Raw genomic sequence first — 15,033 nt, forward strand, 5'->3', positions numbered from 1 at the left:
ACAAGAAGGAAATGTTTGGGGCCCAATACTAGTAGCTAAGATAACGGTGTCACCAGCAATGGAAAATAGTGACTACACAAATGTTTTAGTGTATGGTAAAGATGCTTACCCACAAGATGTGTTATGACTAACTACTACCCATGACTAAACTACATATGTTTGAGAGTGATGTTCTAAGTAAAGTGGATTCAGGGTTATTCCTATAATCAAACCATTTAATATAAATATTTTTGAACATCTCTTAAATATATGCCAGATATTATGCTAGCCAATGGGAACACAACATTGAGCAGTCAGAAAATCGGAAGGGGTTGTCTGTGTTCACCATTTCTAATTCCTCTCCTTCCATTCTCTTGTAAACCTACACAAATAAAGCTTCATGTCCATTACCCCTCTGACACTGTTTTTGTCACAGTCACCTGTAACTGACCTTCACTGTCAAATCCAATAGTCAATCCTTAGTCCTCCTCTTCCTGCCCTGCTAGCAACATTTCACACAGCTGCTCACTCCATCCTCCTTGAAATGTTTTCTTCACTTGGCTTCAGAGAAGTCACACCCTCTTGTTTCTCTTCCCTAGATGGGCAGAAGGGGTGGCCTCCCTTCTGTCCCCCTAATTGCCCTAAGGCCACTAGGCCAGGTCAAACAAGTACATGCAAACTGCTTGACTAAAGTGATGGATAATTTTAAGGGGAATTATGGAATCATTCTTTTTATGCTTACAGTACTTTATTAAGGTATAAAGTATAAACAGAAAAATGCACAGACATGATTTTTGACAAATGTCTACACCAGTGTAGCCAACACTCAGGTCAAGATATATCACCTCACTGCCCTCCCCCCTTGTACTTTATTATTAAAAGTCGACTTCCAGCCCAATCTACTATCTGGGTGGTGGGTGGGATGGTGTCTTGTTTGGCATCTATATGCACCAGACACATTATCCATGTTTGAGCTAGGCCTGCTTCTTCCGCCATGGGACAGCTGAGGACAGAGGCACAGAAAGCTCCTGGGATTTGACCAGGGTAACAGACAGTGTGCAACCACAATGGTCATGAACTCTAGACTGTAAGATCCACAAGGGTAGGGTCCTTTGTTTTGTTCTCTGATATGTCCCAAGTACCTGGAACAATATCTAGCACATAATAGGCACCAAATAAATATTTGTTGAATTTTTTAAAAAAATATATCACCTTAGCACCCCAACCCAAAGACAACCAATTTTTTACTTTCTATCATCAAAGCTTAGTTTTCTTGAATTTCAGATAAATTCTATTTTTGAATTTCATATAAAGGGGATAATACAGTATATACTATTTTTGTCATGTGCTTTTTCACCCACATGGTTTTTAGATTCATCCAGGTTGTTGCAAGCATAAGTAGTTTGTTCTTTTTTATTACGAGTAGTATTCCACTATATGATGGACCAGCAGGTTATTTCCTGATATGGGCTACTGCAAATAAATCTGCTATAATAAAGTGACTATTATCATTTGGCTTTTTGCATACATATGCATTTCTCTTAGGTATATATCTGTGAGTGGAATTGCTGGGTTGTAATGTAGATATATGTTTAAATTTATTAAAAAAAAAAACCTGCCAAACAGTTTTCCAAAGCAGTTAAACCACTTTACATGCCCATAAACATTGCATGGTAATTTCAGTTTCTCCACATTCTTGCCAATACATAATAAAGCAGACCAGGCCTCCCTTCTGCTTTACCACCTTGTCTCCTCAGTTCCCCCAAAACTTCCTTTGAGCTAGTGAACTAAAGGGCTATTCAACTTTAGAAGGGAATTATGGAGTCTAGTCTTTTAAATATTAGTCTTTTAAGTATTCTGGTGAGTCTGCAGTTTTTATTTCAATTATTCTGATGACAAATAACGTTGAGTAAGCATATTTTTTTGGAAGTGAACATATCCTCAAGATTTTATCGTCTTCATAATAAATCAAAATATGAAGCTTAGAACTGAATCACTTGGCCCTTTCTCTTATCTCCTCCCAATTCAGAATGCTTGCATCTCTTTACAGCGAGCTTTCTCTTTAGATCTGCAGTTGGGCTCAACGCATTCAAGCCTCAAAACAATCTTTTTTGTAGTTTTAGCCTTTTTGCAGAAAATTGGCTTAGTCTGCCCACCACAACCACTCTGCTTCCTGCTGTAACACTGCTTTCCCTGTGCATACAGAGAATCCTTGCCCTGCTTGTGCTGTGTTGCTTTGTGGGATTGGTGCTTGCCACACTTCTTACAGAAAGTCCCATAGGTTTTAGGAATGTTCCCCATGTTTGCAAAAGCACTATCAGTACAGAAAGGGCTGTTTGAATATATTGTTTATGAAATCATTATTTACACTTTTTGCCTGTATTTATAGTTTTGTTTAACTTATTGTTGACTTGTAGGACATGAATCCTTTGTCAGATATACGTACTATGAATATTTCCTCCCAGTTTGTATTTTGCCTTTTTACTGTCCTAATGACATATTTTGATAAACTGAAATTTTAAATTTTGATGAAGTAAAATTTATCATATTTTTTAAATTTTGAGTTTATTCTTTTATGTTCTAAGAAAGCTTTGCCTATGCCAGTACAGTGTAATTTTTTCTCTATGTGTTCTCTTAGAACTTTTATGGTTTTACTTTTCACATTGAGTTCTACAATGCTGATTCAAAAACCATCGTCAGTCACTTGAATTACTGCAATTGCCTCTTGACTTGTCTCCTTGCTTCCATCCTTTTTCTCCCTATTGTCCCTTCTCAACCCAGATGCCATAGTAATCCTTTGAAAACAAAATTCACATTATGTCATTCCTCTGATCAAAAACTCAGCGACTCCCCATTTCATTCTCATCAGAGCCAAATTCCTTGCAGTGGCCACCAGAACCTGTGTGCTTTGGCCTCAGTACTGTCTTGATTATCTTACTGCTCCCCTGCTGATTCACTCTGCTTCACTAACATTGGCCTCCTTGCTGTTTATAGAATGTGAACACACCAGATACGCCCATGCCTTTGTACCTGCTGTTTCCTCTACCTTAAATGCTCTTTCCAGATAGACATAGGAAAAATTTCCTCATATCCTTCAAGTCTTTGTTCAGCTATCTCCTCAATGATGCTGACCTTGACCACTGTGTTTAAAATTGTACTTGCTCCCCATCTTCGCACTCCCAATTTTTCTAATCCTGCTCTATTTTTCTATAATACTTAGCACCTCATACATACAGTATGCCGTTCTTATTTATTTATTTTTATTATTTATTGTCTGTCTTTCTCTCCTATAGTGTGATTTTGGTCTGTTCTATTTGCTGATGTTCACATGCCATAAAACAGAGCCTGGAATAAATTAACAAATATTGGGTGTAGTCATTTTACTTTTTACTAGTAGGCTTTTCAAATATAAGAAAAGCAGAGAAGACAGTATAATAAACTAATAACGATCAGTCATTTCAATTTAACAATTATTAGTATTTTACCATATATATTCTATATATATATTTATTTTATCCTATTTTATTTTTTATTTATTTTATTTTTGCTAAAGCATTTCAGGTGAATTATAGAGGTCATGATGGGTAATCCCTAATATTCAGTATATAGCTCTAAAAAAATAAGGACAGCTTTCTACATAATTCACATGCTATTCTATGCCTAAGAAGACTGATAATTCTCTCTTTTCACACCTAATTTGAAGCAAAATCTTTCTCCTTTTTTTTTTTGTATCTTATTCTGATCTGTAATATTCCTGTTTCCATTATCACTTGGACTACTGCAAAAAATGATAATTATTATTACTGTGATTCACTATATTAATAATGATACTTTATTGTGTATCAGGGCTGCTTATAATTCTTTGACTCATTTAATCCTAACTGATCTTCTTGGATGCTGGGAAATGCTCAGAGCCCAATTTGTAGTTCACCTTTAAAAAGTGAGCATTCCTTGTGATATGCATATCATATCCTAATATAACACTTTCCTGTTCCCAGCATCTCCAGCTTTCTCCTATTTTTTCTTCCTTATTTTTACTATCAATCTGTTACATTATGACTCCTAGTAAACTACATCTTTCAGTGTTCACACAGTTATATAGCCCCTTTCCCTTAAATCTGGGCTAAGCCTGTGATTTGCTTCAATCAATAGCATATAGCAAAAGTAGCACTGCCAATTCCAGACTTCTCCTTTAAGGAGAACTAACAGCCTCCATTTTGTGCTGTTGGGATTCTTAAACCACCATATATGAAGTCTAGCTACTCTGTTGCAAAGACCACATGGAAAGAAGCCATATAGGGAGGCCATGTAGACAGAAAAAAAAGTCCTGAAATGACATGAAGAGAGAGAAACCCAGCTCAACTGTCCCAGTTTCCCAGCTGAGCCCACCATAGATTATGCAATCATGAGCAAATTAATGAGTTAACTAATTAGATAAAGAAGAAATGGCCAAATTTCTTCTGAAACACCCTAGCCAAGACCTTCTTACTTCAGGTATTGTTTCTCACAGTCTGGCCTGAAGACCACTTGTATCAGAATAACCTGGAGTGTTTATTTGAAAGGAAAATATTTGATCCAACCTAAGAATCTCTTGGACAAGGCAGGGGAATCAGGATGTTTAATGAGACTTACCCAGTTGATTCACAGCCGCAATAAAGTTTAAGAATCTGTTTAAGGGCTCTCTCCTACCTAATTTACATGCTGCTCTAAGTCTACCCTTTTTTGTTTTTTCCCCCTGAACCTACTGCTCTACTATTTAGAGTTTGATCCTACTGGTTGCTCAAATGCTGGACCAGAATTCTAGATCAAATGATTTTTCATGGTTGGTATTTTCTTTTCACCTACCCAACTCTGTTCTACCTGGTTCATTCACTCTGAGTCCACCCTGTCTTCAGGATTTCTTCTGTTCTTAAAGTGTTTCTTATAATTCAGCCGAAGAAACTCATGCCTTTTAAGACCTGAAGTCCCTGGCTGTGCAGACTAGTTCCGATTCTCACCTTATTTCTCAGGCTAGCTCATCAGCTCTCTTCATCCTTGAAAAAACAAATTATGATGAGAGCTTTTAAAACTGGATAAAGTTCAACTTAAGGACAAGGACAGAAAAATATGTGACGGCTTTGTTAATTAGGAGTTAACATTTGTGAACTCAGTGAGATCAATTTCAGTGGGGTGTGGTGAAGGCAAAAGCCAGATTTTGCAGTAGATGGATGAATTAATGGGAACTGGAGGTTAAAGAAGGTTTTTATCAAGATGAAAAAGACTACGCAGGTGGAGGAGAAAGGAAGAAAAAAGTTTTTAACAAAATAATGTGTGTAGTGAGGAGTAGGATGACCCAGAAGGGATATGAGAATTGATTATAAAATAAGGGGTGGTGTTACAGTTTTCTATAGCTGCATAACAAATTATCCCAAACTTAACAGTATATTATTATATCTGATGATTTGGGGGTCAAGGATTCAAGCAGGGCTCAGCTGAGCAATTCTTCTCTTCCACCTAATGTCATATGAAGTTACTTGCCAGATCTACTTGTGGATTGGTTAGTCTGGAAGATCCGAGATTGCTTCGTGTCTGATGCCTTGGAAGGAGTGACTGGAAGGTAGGGCTCAGCTGAGAAAGTCAGCCAGAGCACTTACAGGTGGCCTGTCCCAGGGAAGTCTCAGGGTGATTGGCTTTCTTACATGATGGCTCAGGCTTCCAAAGAGAATATTCCAAATATTCTGGACAGAAGCTGCAAGACTTCTAATGACCTAGTCTTTTTAGGTCCCAGAATGCCACTTATAGTGAATTCTATTGGTTAAACAAGTCACTGGCCTTACTGACTCAGCCCAGATAGAAGGGAAAGGAATAAGGACTCCAACTCTTAGTGAGAGGAGAGTCAAAGAATTTACAATTTTTTTTAAACTGCTATGAAAGAGGTGCGTGGATAAAATCAGAGAACATAAAAAAGAGTTGCCTTGGACATGAAGAGACGCCACCTCCACTGAAATTTTAAATGTTAGGAATATCCAGAACTCTGTCCTTAGCTCTCTCTATCTATACTGTCTCCCTAGGTCATCTCATCTAGTCCTTCTGTTGCTTCAAAGACATTCGTATACTGATGACTTTCAAGTTTGTATTTCTCGACCCAAACTCTCACTTGAGCTCCAGATTTGTATATCCAACTCCCCACTTAGCATATCCACTAGGATATCTAATAAATGTCTCAAATTTAACACTGTCAAAACAAAGCTATTGATTTCTATCCTACCCTAAATCTGCTTTCTCTAGCTTTCCTGATTCTAGTAAATAAAACCAATACCCACTAAGTTGCTCAGGACACATACCTAGGAGCCTTACTTGGTTCTTCTTATTTTCTTGCATAGCATATTCAATCCATCTATAAGTGCCTACTTCAAATTCAGATTCCTGTTGGCTCCAACTTCTTAAATATATCCCCAACTCAGTCACTTCTCTCCATCTCTACTCATCTAAGTCAATGCCATCATTACCCTTCACCTTGCACTGATCTCCTTGCTGCACTCTTGACCTCTCATTGCTCTTCCTCCATCCACAGCATCCAGAGTAATCTCTATAAAGTATAAATCAAATAATATAAATTCACTGCTTAAAACCATCTGAAGACTTCCTAGTGCAATTGGAACAACCTACAAACTTCTTATTAGTGTCTATGAAACCAGCCAGATCCTGCTCCATCTGCTTTTCTGCTCTCCCCTCCTCCCCTTGTTCACTGAGCTCCAACTATTTTGATTTTCTTTCAATCCCATGAACACACTAAGTTTGTTCCTGTCTCAGCCCATCCCACTTATTGCTCATTCTGCTTAGAGAGCTCCTCCAATCTTCATCTGGTTCTTCCTTTTTATCATTTAGGTGGTAAAAAAAAACAAAAGACTCAAATCATCACTCTCACAGAGAGGCCTTTTCCTGAACACTGCAGCTAAAGTAATACCACATCTTGCCCAGTCACCTCATCTCAATGGCCTATGGTAGTTTTTTCATAACATTTATTAGCACCTAAAGCTCTTATTCACTTTTTTAAATGTGTTTATTGCCTGTCTTCCCTCATTAGGACATAAACTCCTTAAGGGCACTCTTACAGCTGATTTCCCAGTACTTAGAACAATGTAGGCCTCAAAATAGACATACAATAAATGTTTGCTTAAATTGGCTATTTCTTTATTCTGCAAGTAAGTCGAGGAGAGGAAGGAAAACTCTTTCCTCTGTGAGATGAGACTTAAAGGTGTTTGGTTAATAAAAATAGGGCAGAGATTTCAGAAGGGCATCTTGCATTGGGGGTCGTGCACCCTTCTAGACACTTCTCTCTGCAAAGGTTGTGTTTTTGTGGGTTTTTTTAATCAGTAGATGAAAATTTTGTTTTGATTCTGACTAACATTTCTTAAAAAGTAATTTTATGGAAGAAATAATTTGATTTTTTTCACCTTTTTAGATAGCGTTAGCTTTCTAAAAACATCAATTCCACATTTTTTTATGATTCTGGCCTAGAAGTAATTTCCCTTAATCCATTGTTTTTATTTATTTATTTTTTGTTTCCATTTTTGTTTTCATCCCTCTTTTTAAAGGATCTGCTATATCTGGTCCTGACAATACAGGATCAAAGTCAGGAAAGCACAAGTATCAATGTTTTCTTTCATCATGGCCTTTCATTATAACCCTAAGTGAGTCTTTTCATGGTTCCATGACCACACTTCTCTGTTCCCATCAATAAAGTCTAGGTCCTTTGCAAGAATTAAATTTATGTTTTGATACCCATGCTTATAACTCTCTTTTCCATCAGCAAAGTCTATGTCCTTTGCAAGAATTAAATAGGCATAATTTTTTTATGTTTGTTCTTTTATACATCTGAACAAAATGTTCTATTCCAGGTTAGATATTGGCTACAAATTTTATTTTCTCACTCAACTTTTTAATGATGCTTTCTTGAAATGACTTTTATAACACCTTTTCATTTGTTCATTTTTACTGGTTCACACATAGCTCTCCTCCAGAATATTGATGTGAACTGGATGTGACTTTATGAACGCGATGAAAAGAGTAATTAAAGAACTGCTTCTGACAGATAAAAGCACTGTTAATTATTTTTCCTTAGAGAAATGACATATATACATAGCACACAGCTTCGGGAAGCCAGATCAACCTGCTGGACATGCTGAACCAGTTCCTGTCTATTCCAAAAATGGAAAGCAACATGTGTGATTTATTTCTGAGACATTTCAGAAAGACGAATGTTTTTCCATGCGATATAGCATATTGATAACTTCATGAGGGCTTTTGACTTGCCTTTTTTGAAAAACCTATGTGCTATTTACAAGTGTGGCTAAAGAACCAGAATGGACATCCATATGCAACAGTTACTGGTCAGCATCCAGTAAACTCTTTAGGGCCCTCATATCTAACCCAAACAAGGGCTTCTAAGACCAGAAAATTAAACATTACTCAAACTTCTTGTAGCTTGTTCCTGACTCGGAATTTGGGAGCTTATTTTTAGAGTTTTCCACATTTGGTCAACCACACGTGTAGGAAGAAAGAATATAATATCACTCTGAATGTGTGACTGTGATTGTTCTCTCTTGTTGAGCAGCAGTAGAGGGCTGAGAGGAAGCTTTCCCTGATCTGTTTCCTCACCTCCAAGCAAATCTGGATGTAAACTATTTCTAAATATTGGTTTAATTCTTATAAAACTCCAAAGAAGATTCCATCCCTCGCTTTAGGATGCAACAATTCTCACTCCAACCCACCAAATGTAACCTTCATTTTCCCAGGCCACACTTGGACGATTTTGAGTATGTGGATGACAAGATCATCCAGAAGTATTTGGCTCTAAGTTCCCATTCTGATTTCCTTATAAGGACATGCAACTTCCTAAGTTTCTCTTATTCTCATGGGCCCCAAATGGTTTCATGGGCTCTGGGAGTTTTTTGGATTTTTTGTTTTTTGTTGTTTTTCCTGCTTCAGAAGGTCAACCTTCTGCCAGGACTCCAGCCAGGACTCTGCAGCAATCTTTCCTACTCCTGTGGGGGCTCTGCTCAAAATGGATAGGGGAGAAGGTAGGGATTCCTACCCCTTCCTTCTGGTGATTAAAACAGCTCTTTAGCTATAAACCAGCCCTCAGGCTAACACAATTTAAGCCTACGAGAGGCATCCTTTACCCTCCATGCCCCCAGCTTCACTTTTATTTTTATTAAGGACTTAAAACAAGTTTCTTCAGAGATGAGGCCAGAGAAGCATTTTTCAGTTTCATAATAATGCATTCCTTACAGGCAGACAGCTACCTCTCGGTTTTCTGTTACCTTTACATGAATTTCCCAGGCAGCCCATCTCTTTCCCTCAAAATTGTTAGAAAAGTCTCTTTCTTCTTATGTTGTTTAGGAAGTGTAACCAAGGCATTCTAGAGGATTAACCATGAGTCCCAAATTCTTATATCATTTTTGTCCAAGAGGCTTCGAGACGCTCATGCAAATAATATCCTCTTACTATCAGTCTTAGACTTTCCAAAGCAAACTTGTAGATTATACATCTTTCTTTCCCCCTATTTAACCAAGGTGGGTTTATACAACATCTCCAATACTTTTTCTGGAATTCCCAAGGAGTTATAGTATGTACCCCTGCCTAATTCTGCACAGCAATATGGCATCAGACTCCCTTCCACTAAGTCTCAATTTACTCCAGTCTTTCCACCCTCCAATCAATTCCTATGTATTCATAGTTACAAAACTCTAGGATATGAAGAACAGCCACCACCACCACCACCAGGCATGCATGCTCACATGCACGTGCACTCGCACACACACGTTTGGGGCCCTTGGATTTAAATTATTTACCAAAAATGGGAAAATATGTGCTTTGGAGGCAAACTGGGTAACACTTTCAAGTCAATATTCTGAACTACTTTCTTGTTGTCTATTAATTGCAAGCAAAACAGGATTTTAGAGTTTGCCACCATCATAATCCAAGCCCCTATCAACTCTTGCCTAGACACCTAAAACAATTTCTCTACTTTTACTCTTCCCCACCTCTGACACATTCTCCACACAATATCCAGTATTCTTTTAAAATAATATAACGTCACTTCCTCGTTTAAGTGTTTTTGATGGCTGCCCACTGACATAAAATGGAATCCAAACTTCATACTCTGGCCTCCAAGGCCCTGATCTGCCTGCCTCTATAAACTCATCCCATGCACTCTCACCTGCTGACTCTGCTAGAGCTATGCCAGCCCTCTGTCAGTTGCCAGGACCTAACAAGCTATTTCCTAAATTAGGACCCTTGTACTTGCTGTTCTACTGCTTGAAAGACTGTGCTCTTGGCTCAGTCCATAGCTGGCTCCTTCTCATTCTTTAGGTTTCAGATTAAATGTCACCTTCCTGGATGGGCCTTTCCTAACCACCCTATTGTAATAATGATACTTATTATGTCACTACTACTTCTACAGTAGTAGTAGTAGTACTATAATTTATAATAATAGATAAGAATGGAGGGCCACTTCTATTATTCTCTATCATCAAACTTTGTTATTTCCTTTATAACTTAGTTATATTCTATTTATTTATTTGTTATCTGTCTCCTCGGCTTGAATGTTAGCTTCTTAACAGTTTCAGCATTGTTTGTCTTGTTCACTGTTGGAGCCCTATCTCCTGGTATAGTACCTGGCATGTATACTAAGCGATTAATAAATACTTGTTGAAGGAATAAAGTTTTAAGATTAGAAAGTAATTTCGGAATCATCTAATGTATCTCATCCCGTACCCCAGTCTATGGCTTTATTTTTGGCCCTTTCTAATGTAGAGGTTACTTAAATAGTGGTATTTGTGCTGGTGGAGAACAAAAAAGAAAAATAGGGAAGAGCTATTCCCTTTCCCTAATTGATTTTACTTTACATGTTTTGACATCAGCTTTGCTTTTTACCACAAAGACAAATAGTCATATGAGTCATTTATTCTTAGCTAAGCAGTTAATCATGTGGCCACTCCTTTGGTGAGGGGGTGTAGTGGAGGTAGGGGTTATAGGTGAGTGAATTCTAAATTAATGTTTGTCCTTTTGTTCATAGAATCCTCAAGATTTTGTCTGTTAAAATCTATTTTTCCAAACCATGGGCTTTGGCTCATTAGCAAATAAAGAAATATATTTATTATGTCACGATCAGCATTTGAAAAATAGATTAGAATTAATTGCACATAAGTACTGTCTAGTGAAACTTTTGTTCAATAATATATGTGACTTTATGTGTGTATACTTGTCTCGATGTAAAGTATATTATAGTATATAATTGTGGAAAATAAACGACAACATCAAAAAGTCTGAAAGCCACTGCTTAAATGAACATTGAGTGTCTTATAGTAGACAGGGGGCTGGCTATCTGTTAGTCTTAAGATGGCATTTGGGCTTACCTCCTGGGACTTTTTTAGCAGAGCTCTGATCGAAGTGGATAAGAGTAATAATTCTGCCGTATTTCTAAATGAAAATACTATCTACCTTTTTGCCTAGAAACATTCTTAGAAAAATCTGTTAGAATCATGGGGTCCACACCAGCTATTTGAAATAAACTCCAAATACATCATTATTTTCATTATCAGTTCTCCATTACTTTTTTTTCTCCATGCCTATATCAAAATAACTTTGTCCTAACAGATTAGGGCCAAATGGCCAGGAGTCTGGTAAGAGTTGGGGTGGAGGGAAAATTAGTGAAGAGGCTTAGGAATTGGGCCCCAAAAGTACATTATGAGTTCTCTTTTTTGTGCCAGTTTTCTTCTCATGGCTTCTCCTTTTACAATGAAATAGGAAGTAGTATCATTCAACTGAGAATGAGAGTGGGGAGGAGGTGTCGAGGTCAGAGGAGAGAAGAAGGCACGAAGCAGTGCGAGAGTGAGTGGATTAAAGAAATGCAGTATGACAGTGTGCAGCACAAGGAACGTGTATTTAAAGTGGGTCCAGTGAGCATGGTACATGTCCAGCTGTGGGAGGCAGGCATGCAGTAGTCAGAGATTTGAATTTAACCACAGATGAAAGTTCTACTTAGGGAGAGTAGAGAGCATAAACAAAGTCTGAGTGCCTGGAATTACATGATATGTAAATATACTTAAAAAATCTTTTAGACATCAGAAGCAATTCACTTGGCTCCAATGTCCACCCAAAAGGCTGAGAAACAGTCTGGCACTCTCCTCTTGCAAGTGAAATGTGAAGCATACCACACTAAAATAAAAAGGTTTAATGTTGGCTGTTCCCCTAGTCTTCTGACTAGGGGTTGCGGAATCCTGTCCACAAGAGTTGTTTAGGTGAGTCTGACTCAGCCACCTTTGTTCACATATCACAGTACCAGGAGGGCTTTTTAGAACAACAATGACTGGAAATAGCCTAAAAAAGCTGAGTCCTCATTATGGAGTGAGAACTCACTGAACAGTTAATTTCAGCAAAATTCCAGAATATACTGACACCATAATTAATATGCAGTGAGGGGATCTATATTTCTCCTCAATGAGAAGTGAGAAAAACTATGGACTTATCTCTAGTCTAATATGATGTCTTGTTTTCTTGCATTAATTAAATCTAGATTCAATTAATCCCCTTCTGTGTAATCTACTCTGTTTTTATCTCAAGATGTTTCACCTTAAGATGTATACCTATTGAATCTGAGTCTTTGTAAATATCTATAAAAATGCTCAGTCTCAGCAGCTTTTCAGCTCCTTCTCCAGTCTCTGTCAGTTTAGGCTCCTCACCTCCACTCCAGCCTCCACCATGTCCATGAGGGTGACCCAGAAGACAAGGTGCCCACCTGTGTTCCCTGGGCCTTCAGCAGCCTCTTATGCTAGAGTGTTCCTGGTGCCCTATTGTTCCTTGGCCTTTTCCCAGTGGGCGGCTACTGGGCTGGCCTAGACATCAACACAAATCTGGCCAGGGGTTACAGCGAGGCTGGGGGTATGGGCAGGATCACAGCTCTCCAAGTGAACCAGAGTTTGCTGAGCCCCCTGAAGCTGGATGTGGACCCCAACATCCAGGCCATGGGAACCCAGGAGAAAGAACAGATCAAGACCCTCAACAAGAAGTTCACTTCCTTCTTTGACAATGCACAGAGCCTGGAGCAGCAGAACAAGATTCTAGAGACCAAGTAGAACCTTCTACAGCAGCAGAAGACGACTCACAGCAACACGAACATGTTTGAAAGCTACATCAACAACCTTCCGGGGCAGCTGGACACGCTGGCCCAGGAGAAACTGAGGCTGGAGGTAGAGTTTGACAACATGCAGGGGCTGGTGGAGGATTTGAAGAATAAGCAACAAGTGCACAGAGATGGAAGATGAATTTGTCCTCATCAAGAAGAATGTGGATGAAGTTTATATGAACAAGATGGAGCTGGAGTCCTGCCTGAAAGGACTAATGGATGAGATCAACTTCTGCAAGCAGCTGTATGAAAAGGAGATCCGTGAGCTGCAGGCCCAGATCTCCGACACTTCTGTGGTGCTGTCCATGGACAACAACTGCTCCCTGGATCTGGACGGCATCATCGCTGAGGTCAAGGCTCAGTACGAGGAGATTGCTAACTGTAGCCAGGCTGAGGCTGAGACCATGTTCCAGATCAAGTATGAGGAGCTGCAGACATTGGCAGGGAAGCAGGGGGATGACCTGTGTCACATGAAGACAGAGATTTCTGAGATGAACTGGAACATCACCCCTCTCCAGGCTGAGATTAAGGCCCTCAAAAGCCAGAGGGCTTTCCTGGAGGCCGCCATTGCTGGTGCCAAGCAGCATGGGAGCTGGCCCTTAAAGATGCCCAGGCCAAGGTGGCTGAGCTGGTGGCTGCTCTGAGAAATGCCAAGCAGGACATGGCCTGGCAGCTGCACGAATACCAGAATCTGATGAATGCCAAGTTGGCCCTGGATGTGGAGATTGTCACCTATGCAAACTGCCAGAGGGTGAGGAGAGCTGGCCAGAGTCTGGGACACAAAACATGAGTATCCATACCAAGACCAGTGGCTACCAGGTGGGCTGAGCCCAGCCTGTGGGAACCTCACAAGTCCTGGCCTCAACTACAGTCTGAACTTCCAGTCCAATTTTGGCTCTGGTGAGGGAGGATTCAGCTCCACCAGCACCAGCTCCACCAAGACCATGGTTGTGAAGAAGATTGAGACTCATGATGGGAAGCTGGTAGCTGAGTCATCTGGCATCCTGCCCAAGTAAACAGCTACCCATGGTCCCTTCTTGCCTCCAAGCCTGTGGGAAAGGAGCTGTGCACAGGAGTGTCGGGCACAGGAGACCTGCCCAAGGCTGAGCCCTAGTCCTCAGCCCAACCTTGGGTGGGGAGTCTACCATGCCTCTTACCCATGCCCCCAACTAAAAGTCAAGTCAAGTGTTTTTTCCAAAATAAACCCTCAGCTGACTCTGCTAATAACCCTGGGGGTGGCAGGGGCGGGGGGGGGGGGAGGGGGGGGTGGCGAGAAGAAAGAAAAAAGCTCATTGTCAACTTTGTATTCATTTGCAGTACTTTTTTCTGTTATTCAACATATCTTTATCAAATGCCTGTCATATGATCAGCACCATACCTGGCCCCAGAGATGCAAAATAACCAGATAAAAATAATCCCTGCCCTTACAGAGCCTACTCTCTTAAATAAGCAGTCACACTGGGTTGTGGTATGTGCTTAAAAAAAAGAAAGATGCAATATAGGTAGAGTTGTCAGATAAAATTTGAATTTCAGATAAATTATAATGTACCAGTATAAGTTTCTCATGCTATTGGCAGCACTAAGGCAGTTCTGAGAAGGAGACTTTAACCCGGTCTAAGGAAATGAGAAAAGGCTTCCTGAAAGAAGGGACATTGAAACCTAAATTTTACTTTATGCACCAAGTCCTTGTCAATAGTATTGCTAAATAGGATTCAATTCTCTCTGCAAAACTGCCAATTCTTGGGGTATAGCCATTTCTCTCTCTCTCTCTCTCTCTCTCTCTCTCTCTCTCTCTCTCTCTCTCTCTCTCTCTCTCTCTCTCCCCTTCCCATATGTTCTTCCCATAGCATGAGGAGGGAAAGGTTTTTTACACGCTTCTTTTT

General features: G+C 39.6%; 2 pseudogenes; one reads left to right on the top strand and one right to left on the bottom strand.

The window, feature by feature from the left end:
* Positions 1-1,961: 1,961 nt before the first annotated feature.
* LOC107504746 lies at positions 1,962-2,280 on the bottom strand (annotated as a pseudogene).
* A 1,279-nt stretch (positions 2,281-3,559) lies between these two features.
* LOC107504768 lies at positions 3,560-14,366 on the top strand (annotated as a pseudogene).
* The last annotated feature ends 667 nt before the right edge of the window (positions 14,367-15,033 follow it).

The sequence above is a fragment of the Rousettus aegyptiacus genome, unplaced genomic scaffold (genome assembly GCF_014176215.1).
Source record: "Rousettus aegyptiacus isolate mRouAeg1 unplaced genomic scaffold, mRouAeg1.p scaffold_m13_p_1, whole genome shotgun sequence".
NCBI classification, from domain to species: Eukaryota; Metazoa; Chordata; class Mammalia; order Chiroptera; family Pteropodidae; genus Rousettus; species Rousettus aegyptiacus.